This window comes from Orcinus orca, chromosome 2, assembly GCF_937001465.1.
Source record: "Orcinus orca chromosome 2, mOrcOrc1.1, whole genome shotgun sequence".
Classification (NCBI taxonomy): Eukaryota; Metazoa; Chordata; class Mammalia; order Artiodactyla; family Delphinidae; genus Orcinus; species Orcinus orca.
In genome coordinates, this window is record NC_064560.1 from 195685378 (window position 1) to 195693833 (window position 8456).

The following is an 8456-nucleotide window of genomic DNA, read 5'->3' on the forward strand; positions in this document are numbered from 1 at the left end:
ACCCACAGAGATTCTTCTTCATGGTGTGTGGAATGGGGCAGAGGTATGGTAGTTCTAACAAATGCCCCAGGTGATCCTGATGCAGCCACTCCATAGAGCAGGATTGGGAACCACTTCTGCACCTCACGACACCCTGCAAGAGGTCTCTCAGTACAAGAGTGACATGAAAAAGTTGATTTTCAAGAGGTGTAACCCAGAAGCAGTCTGGAGGATGGTCTAGTGGGAAAAGAAGGGCTGGAGACTATGGTCCAGGGGTCACCTAGGAGAACACTACAACAATGGCAATCTGAACTAGGGAATGGCCAGGCACCGAGGAGAACTGTACACAAGGGAGAGGTAAGAATGACCCTTGGCAGGATCTGGTGATGAGTCAGATGTAAACAGTCAAGAGAAGAGAGATGTGGGGGAGATCTGAAAGAGAGAGAGAGAGAGAAGGGAGGGAACAAGAAAGGAGGAGAGGAGGTGCAGCTGTGGAGGGATGATAAGGAGCGCTGTTTTCACGAACGGAGTTTTGCAGCCTCTGTCCTCGCTGACCTGCGGACCTGCTAACTGGGCCTTGGGAGATTTTGAGTGTTGATTTTGGCTCTGTCTGTACTGAAATTGTCCAGACTCCAAATTTCCGGAAAATGAGATCCTCTCCACATGGAGGCCATTTACAGAGAAAACTGCTAAACCCCGATAATCCCTGCGAGTGGGACAGCGGCTGTTTGGCCACTTCAGGCCTATAATTGCCACCAAGTTCAACTCTGGAGGCAATGTAGCAGGACTGCTTCAAGGAACACTGGACAGGGTGGCCCTCCTCCCATGAGTCATGAGTATAAAAGGCCAATTCCTGGACCCGGCCTCAGCGGACTGATCCCACTGCAAGCCTTTGAGTTGAGGATTGCGTTCATTCAGTCAGCATTTGCTGAGAGCACACTGAGTGCCCAGCACTATTCCAGGCTTGGGGAGGGGGTTGGCTACTGCCCTGAACTAGACAGGGGTGTCCCCATTTGATGGACCACCCCACCTTTTCTCTCCTGTGAGAACCCTCAGGGCTCACAGAGTTTAGAGACTCCAGGGGCTGGGGAGGCTGTAGGAGGTGGCACCTTCTTGGCCCTCATGCAGTCTCCATTCCTCCAAAACTGCCTTTCTTGCCAGGGCTGTGTTTTCCAAAGTAGGTTCTGTGGAACCCTGTTTCTGGGGCTACAAATAAACATCAGACCTTCAAGAAGGAGGTTCAGTGATAGTAACTGACACATATGTAGCCCCTGTTGCATTCCAGGCATGTTCTAAGCACACAATGATATAAACTCACAGGACCCCTCCAACTAGCATGATCCTTATTTTTCTCAGGGGGATGCCAAGGCATAGAGGGTTAAGTTGCTGTCAAAGCTCACAAGTCTAGTCAGTGATGGAGCTGATAATCACACCCAGGGATCAGGATCAAGAGTCTGAGCTTTCATACTACACATCACTAGCATTGTGATGGTCAAACAAGCCAGGGAAATCCTGGGTTTAAAAAACATAAAGTCACACATACCCCTGATAAATATGTTTTCATGAGCTTTTTGGCCATTCAATAATCTTTCGTGAAATACCTGTTTAAATATTTTGCACATTTTACTGAGTTGTCTTTTTATTATTGATTTGTGGGGGATCTTTATATATGATGGAAATCAGTCATTTGCAGATATTATATGTATTGCAAATATTTTCTCCCATTTGGTGGCTTGCCTATTCATTTTCTTGATGATCAGAAGTATTTCATTTTGATGAAGCCCAATTTATCAAAGTTTTCTTTTATAGCTAACGCTTGCTGTGTCCTGTTTAAAAATATGTTTCCCTGACCCAAGGCCATAAAAGTACTTTTCTATGTTTGTGTATTGTTCTACCTTTGACATTTAGTCTTATGATCCATGTTGAGTTACTTTTCCCATATGGTATAGGGTGAGGGTTGAGAGATTTTATTTTCCATGTGTATATCCAGCTGTTTTGGCACCATTTTTTGTAAGGACTTTCTCTGTTGAATTGCTTTCTTGTCTGTGGCAGATCAGTTGATCACATAAGTGTGCATCTATTTCTGGGCTCCCTATTCTCTTCCATCAATGTATGTGTCTATCTTTATACCAATGCTGCTTTGATTACAGTAACTTTTATTATATATCAAGGAAATGAAAATTAAAATCTTAATGAGATCCAAACACACCCTCATCGGAATGGCTAAAATTAAAGGACAGACAGTGCCAAATGCTAGCAAGGATGTTGGGTAACCAAAGCTCATATTCGTTGCTGGTAGGAATATAAAATGGCCCAACCACTCTGAAAAGCTCTTTGCCAGTTTCCTGTGAAACTGAAGTTACACTCACCCCATGACCCTGAAATTCTACTCTGAGATGTAGACATTAAAATGTAGGTTCACATATAAGCACTCACATGTGAGTGGTGATAGCTGCTTTACTTGTAATAGCCAAATCTGGAAACACCCTAAATGTCCTTCAACAGGTGAATGAATAAACAAACTCTGGTATGTCCACACAATGGAATTCTACCAAGCAATAAAAAGGAGCAAACTGGGTAAATACAACAACAAGATGAATCACAAAGACATTACGCTGAGTGAAAGTAATGGACTCAAAAGTCCACCTACTAAGTAATTCAAATTAGAAGAAGTTCTGGAATGGGCAAGTTAACCTACGATAAAAGAAACTTTATCATCAGTGTTTGTTTCCTGCAAGGAATGACTGGGAAGCGGCACAAAGACCTCTCTGAGATGATGAAATTTCTCTATCGTCATGAAATATGGGTTACATGGGTATAGGCACACCTGTAAAAAATTACCGAGCTCTGCATTTTATCTCAATAAAAAATTAAAATTGAATGAAGGTTACATTTAAATGTAAGGAAAAAAAGTATAAAAGAGGTTTCTTCTTAAATGGCATTTAGGTAAGCTAAAACAACCTGGAAATCTCTAGAAGAGGGCTAGAGGGTTTCATTTTGGTTGTTGAGATGGGTTGAATTGTGTCTCCAGAAACTCACATGTTGAAGTACTAACCCACAGCACCTCAAAATGTGACCTTATCTGGAAATAGAGTCTTTGAAAATGTAATTTGTTAAGATGACGTCGTCCTGGAGTACAGCAGACCCCAATCCAATGTGAGCAGTGTTCTTATAAATGGGGGAATTTGGACACAGACTCGTGCACAGGGAGAACACCATGCAAAGAGAGAAGTTATGTCACTACAAGCCAAGAAACTACCAGAAGTTTGGAGAGAGGCCTGGATCAGGTCCTTCCCTAGAGCCTTCAGAGGGAGCACAGCCCTGCCAACACTTTGATCTCAGACTTCTGGCCTCCAGGACTGTGAGGCGATAAATTTCTGTTGTTTAAACCACTGTTTGTGGTACTTTGTTACTGCAGCCTGAGCACAGTGTACAGCCGTAGATCCCTCTTTTCCCCCTTGGTGTGTCTTTGGTAACAGACCCTAGATAACGTTCCTTGTTCTAAGAAATAACTCATTCACTTATGTTTTTTTTTTTTTCCCCAAAGAGATAAAAGCATCTATTGTGACCAAGGCTGCTGCATTCACATAAATGAAGAATTATAAAAAATGATAAATGACCCCTGACCCACCATACACAAATGATGTTCCAGTGAACTTTCTCCTTTCATCTCCAAAGTCTAGAAGGTGGAATCATTGCTCCCATTTTGCAGATGAGGCAAATAAGGTTCCTGTCAGGCAGCAGTTACACTGAACCTTTTGCTCCATACCTGGATGTCAGATCATCTCACTTCTAGGTTTCCCCAAGGCCTCTGCCAGCCGCTGGGTTGGGCTTCCTCTGGGTGAGAAGAAGGAAGGATGGAGAACAAGGACCCTGAGCACCTGGCTGGTCTCCCTGTATGTTCCTGGAGCAGGGCATGAGTCAGGCACAACCACGTGAGAATTCTACCCTGCTCGTCACTCACTTCACTGGTAACCCCAGACACACCTCCCTGAGCCCCCATTTCTTTCCCTGCAAATCATCTTACCCACTAAGCCACAGGCTCCAGTGATACCCGGGAGACAAGAGCTCCCCTCAGGGGTTGGGGCAAACTATGGAAGCTGCTCTTTGGTTCTGTCTCCAGAAGTCTCCCCTCCCCTCCGCTGTCCAGTCTCTTCACTGCTTGTCCGGCTGAAGGCACAGAGGTGGCCTGGAGCTGGGTTTGGAAAATGAAAGCCCATTTCATAGTCTTTTCCAAAATGGGTTAAACAGCGTGATCTCTCCTTACCCACTGACGGGAATGGGAAATGCGGAATAATGGGCAATAACTAGTTTCAGCCGATTCTGATGTGCAATATCTCTCCTTTTTAACTGAGATAATAACAGAGAAGTATGCCTTCGTGAGGTTTAGTAAAGAAGGCCCAGATTAATACCCCAGTCAGATGGCTTTTGAAGCAAAGCTTCTATTCAAGTTGCTGCCAAAAAGTCACTTTATCTTCCCTCCGTTGCATCTCAGGCTTTGTCTACCCTTTTATTCTTTTTGTCCTTAATTTTAAATCCTTTTTATTATTATTTTTCCCCATGTAAGCAGCAAGGGGGTTATTTGGTACTCATTCTTTTGGAAGCAATTATCCACAGGAGAGAGGCTCACTTCATTTGGGTTGCATTTTATATCCAGACCGGATAAAAATGCACAAAATTGAATTTGCTTGTGCAGCTCAGACACCAAAAAGTTCTTCCTTGTGAATTTCGACTCAGCTGCCTGTTGACTAAGCCCTCTTTGGAAGACTAGGTGAGTGGTGATCCCTTCTACAACATTCTCTCTGGTAGCCCTAAGATTATCTCCTTGCTGCTTAATCAGGAAAATAAAAAACTTCATTTAATTGCCCATTAATTCAGACCTTTTAGACCCCAAGCTGTCTGTGAATTTGAACAGAGAGTATTCTTGCTTGGTCTAAAAAAGAATGTCTCTTCCCTAGACGGTGGCAAAATCCTCTTAATTCAAAGTCTTTATGTGTTTTTTTTCTTTTAACAAATGAGTTCCTCATGTCTAGAGAAGGGGTGGGAAAGGGGACATTTGGTACCCAAGCCCTACCAAATCCATTACAAGCATAAAATTGCTGTGTGACATCTCACAGATCTTAAACTGTTACGTGAATATTGCATTCTACTCTGTACACGTCTGCATTTCATTTTAATATACTAATGATGTTTTAAATTAATTACCATAGGTAACCAAAAATATAATAATAATAACTTTCCTACCTGTCTTGTAGTTGTTAAGCAAGGGATGACTGACTTGATGTTCATCAATTTTACAAAACGTGGCTGACCTACAGAGAATTTACATCAAATGGTGCATCACTGCTGGCATGGAGGCAACTCTTCTTTTCTCTGCTTCTGTCTCAAAATGTTTAGAAACCACAACCATGAGCATATGTGAATAGAGCATCATTGCCTCTTTTTCTGCTTTATGGGCTCTCTCCAGGCACTGGCTAAGGGGTGAATATGCCCTAAAAGTGGCAGGACCCATCCTGCAGGTGACATAGCGATGATGATACTAGCTTCTTGCTGACTGGTTAAGGTGCCTGTGTCTGATCCCCTGACCCACCAGCCAAAATACTTGCTGCCTCTGGAAGATATTTGTCAATGAACATTTTCACTAAGAAAGCCCCTGATCGTGGGCTTTATTTTCCCATTCCTGCTCTAATTTCATCCCATGTAAATGAGCTCATCTGGGCAGCCTCATCTGCACCCCTTCCCCTCTCTCCCCTGGCCCTGGAATGTCAGCTGCAAGGAAGACCCTTATTCTGCATGTTTTAACATGAAAGGAGATGGATCTTTACTCTATGCTGGTGGCTAAGAACATTCAGACTTAAGATAAAAAAGCTTCTAAATAAATGAACTCCATGAGCTTTATTTACCGTTAGTGGGGACAATTCTTAACTCATTTTATTTGGGTTTTACCTTTTGCGCTGGAGTCTTTGCTTTTTCCCTCCAGGAAGAAAAATAGCCATGCACCCCCAACTTCATGAACCCTTCCCTCACCTTCTGCACTGAAGGTGGCCCACATTGGGGCAGGGAGCAAGCTCTGGGGAGCGCTTTCCATTTTATCCTAAGCCGAAAAGTGGGTACCCGGGTCCTCATGGTTCAATGGAGAGGGTACTGTGCCCACTGCAGGGGCCACCTCTTGGAGGGGTGACTGTGAAGGGGTCTTGGCTGCTGGAGGTGAATGGACCGAATCCCACCCTCTGGACCTCATCATCAGTCTGGGATCTGGCCCCTCTGCCTTTCAAATTGATGGGTCCTTCCTGGGGACCTCCACTCAGTCTCTCCCCTCCTCCAGAAAACCCTCCATCCCCCCGCTGAGTCTAAAAGTATCCATCCACTAGGCCAAAAAATGGGGAGGGTCATCCTGACGCTCTCCCGCCTTAAATCATCTTAAATTACCTTCCACCAATAGAAGGTGACCCCTGTGAGCCCGGGTTTGTGTCCATCTGCTCTGTGCGTGTGCATGCGTGTGTGTGTGTGTGTGTGTGTGTGTGTGTGTGTGTGCATGCACACTCACCCTTGGCCCAAGTCTGGCTCATACCCATCGAATGGACAGAGTGGACAGAGGCACAGGTGTTCAACCACTAAAGAACTTCAACGGCAGTCCTGGACTCATCACTGGGCACTAGTGTTTCCACTTTTACACAAGATGTGCCTTTCTTCTCTGTAAAGCATGTGGCTGAATTTCTAAGCCTTTCCTAAATAAGCTCTACTCCTGACCTAAACCCAGGGCCTCCTCTACACATCACTGGGGGGACAACAGGGAATTCCCACTGTGTCCCAATGTTGGTCAGTTGTGCCTATGTATCTCCCCACATCACTCTGCTCCATCTGGGGATGCAGGGTTGGGATGCTGTGCTAGGTCTCCTGCCTGCTCCTCAGCTAAGGAAGAGGGTGCATTTAATTGTTGGACCCTCTGATAATACACACAGCAGTGTCCTTCCCCCCCGGCCGTCAGCATGCTGACACCAAAGAAGCTAGAAATTAATGACGAATATCCTGGACAAGAAGGCGAGGCAGACCCTCAAAATTTTGTCTGTCGTCATGGACATTTGAGCTGTGTTTATAATTCCAACCCTCCCCCACTGTTGAAAGAAAATTGCCTTCTCCTCTATCACTACAACCTTCTCATCAAAAACAAGATCATCCCTCGTTGTAAAATATTGCAGGTGAGCAGCTGCTGTTTCCTTAAATCAAGACATTTGTCAGAGAGCTTTGACAGGTCCTTGTCAATAAAGACAAAAAATTCAAAATATGTGTCCATCCTGTGTTAGGGGGGAAAAAGTGACAACAAGTGTTGTTCATTCCACTCAACATTTTGCCCTTGCAGTGAGTTATTTTTTCCTTATTACCTGGAACGTATGTGGTGCCCCAATGTTTAATCTTCTGCTTCAACTTTGATCTAGAACCAAGGTTCCTTTAAGCGATATACCCAAGTCAGAAAGGATCCAAACCGAAAGCATGAAACACTAGATTCTTAGTGTGGTGGGAAAGCTTTGCTATCGGACGGAACTGGCTTCTAAATCCAGCTCCATCATTTACTGGATGGACCACATTGGGTAATTCATCTAAGCCTCAATTTCCTTATCTGTAAAGTGGGAGTAAAAAGAGCACCTACATTATCTGGGTTCTTGTGAAGACTCATTGTGATAATGCCTAACCATCATTATTCATCGTGCCTCCCCTCCACGGTACTTAATAAACTGCTGTTACTTGAGCGAATGCTACATATTATGAGCTTGGTATATAATATTTCTGTTTTATAATGACTTTACAAGGTTGTTTAATCCCCATTTTACAGATGAGCAAACCGAGGTTCGAGAAATGATGTCACCTCCTGAAGTTTCTGAAGCTAACATGCTCTTTCAGGACTGCTGGCCACCTGCACAACCAGAAATTATATCAGCTACCATGAGCTTCCCAAGGATGCGCCACCAATGGGTCCCAAGGGTCAGAGGTACGGTTTCTTGCAGCCAAGTAGGGACTGGAGGGGTGGGGCCCCCGGCTGATCACCTGATGTGCCGTGAAATTGTTAGCACAACCTTTTTTCTGTGTGTCAAGACATTTTAATGGTTGGAAAGCACGGAGTGTAAGAGCTGAGAAAATCCCAGAAGGTGAAATGGGGCTAAATTATTTAGAGGTTCCAGCTCATTGAGTCATCAGAAGCCTTCCCCTCTTCCCCCCCGCTCACCGGTGGCTTCTCAGAGACCGTCCCCGCATCCCACGTGGGCAGCCGGACTCCCCTCTGCTTTTCAAAGAAGCAAAGGTCCAGGCAGCTGACGCCTGTTTGCCCAGCTATCTGTCCCCTCAGAGATTAGATTACTCATATCTCAACTTGGGAAATGAAAGAGACCAGGCGAAGGGAGAAGGTTATCCAGGTGGAGAAGGTGAAAAAATTTCAATATCACCATCTCGTTCCTTATTCAGGCAAAATGAAAAGTCCTCAT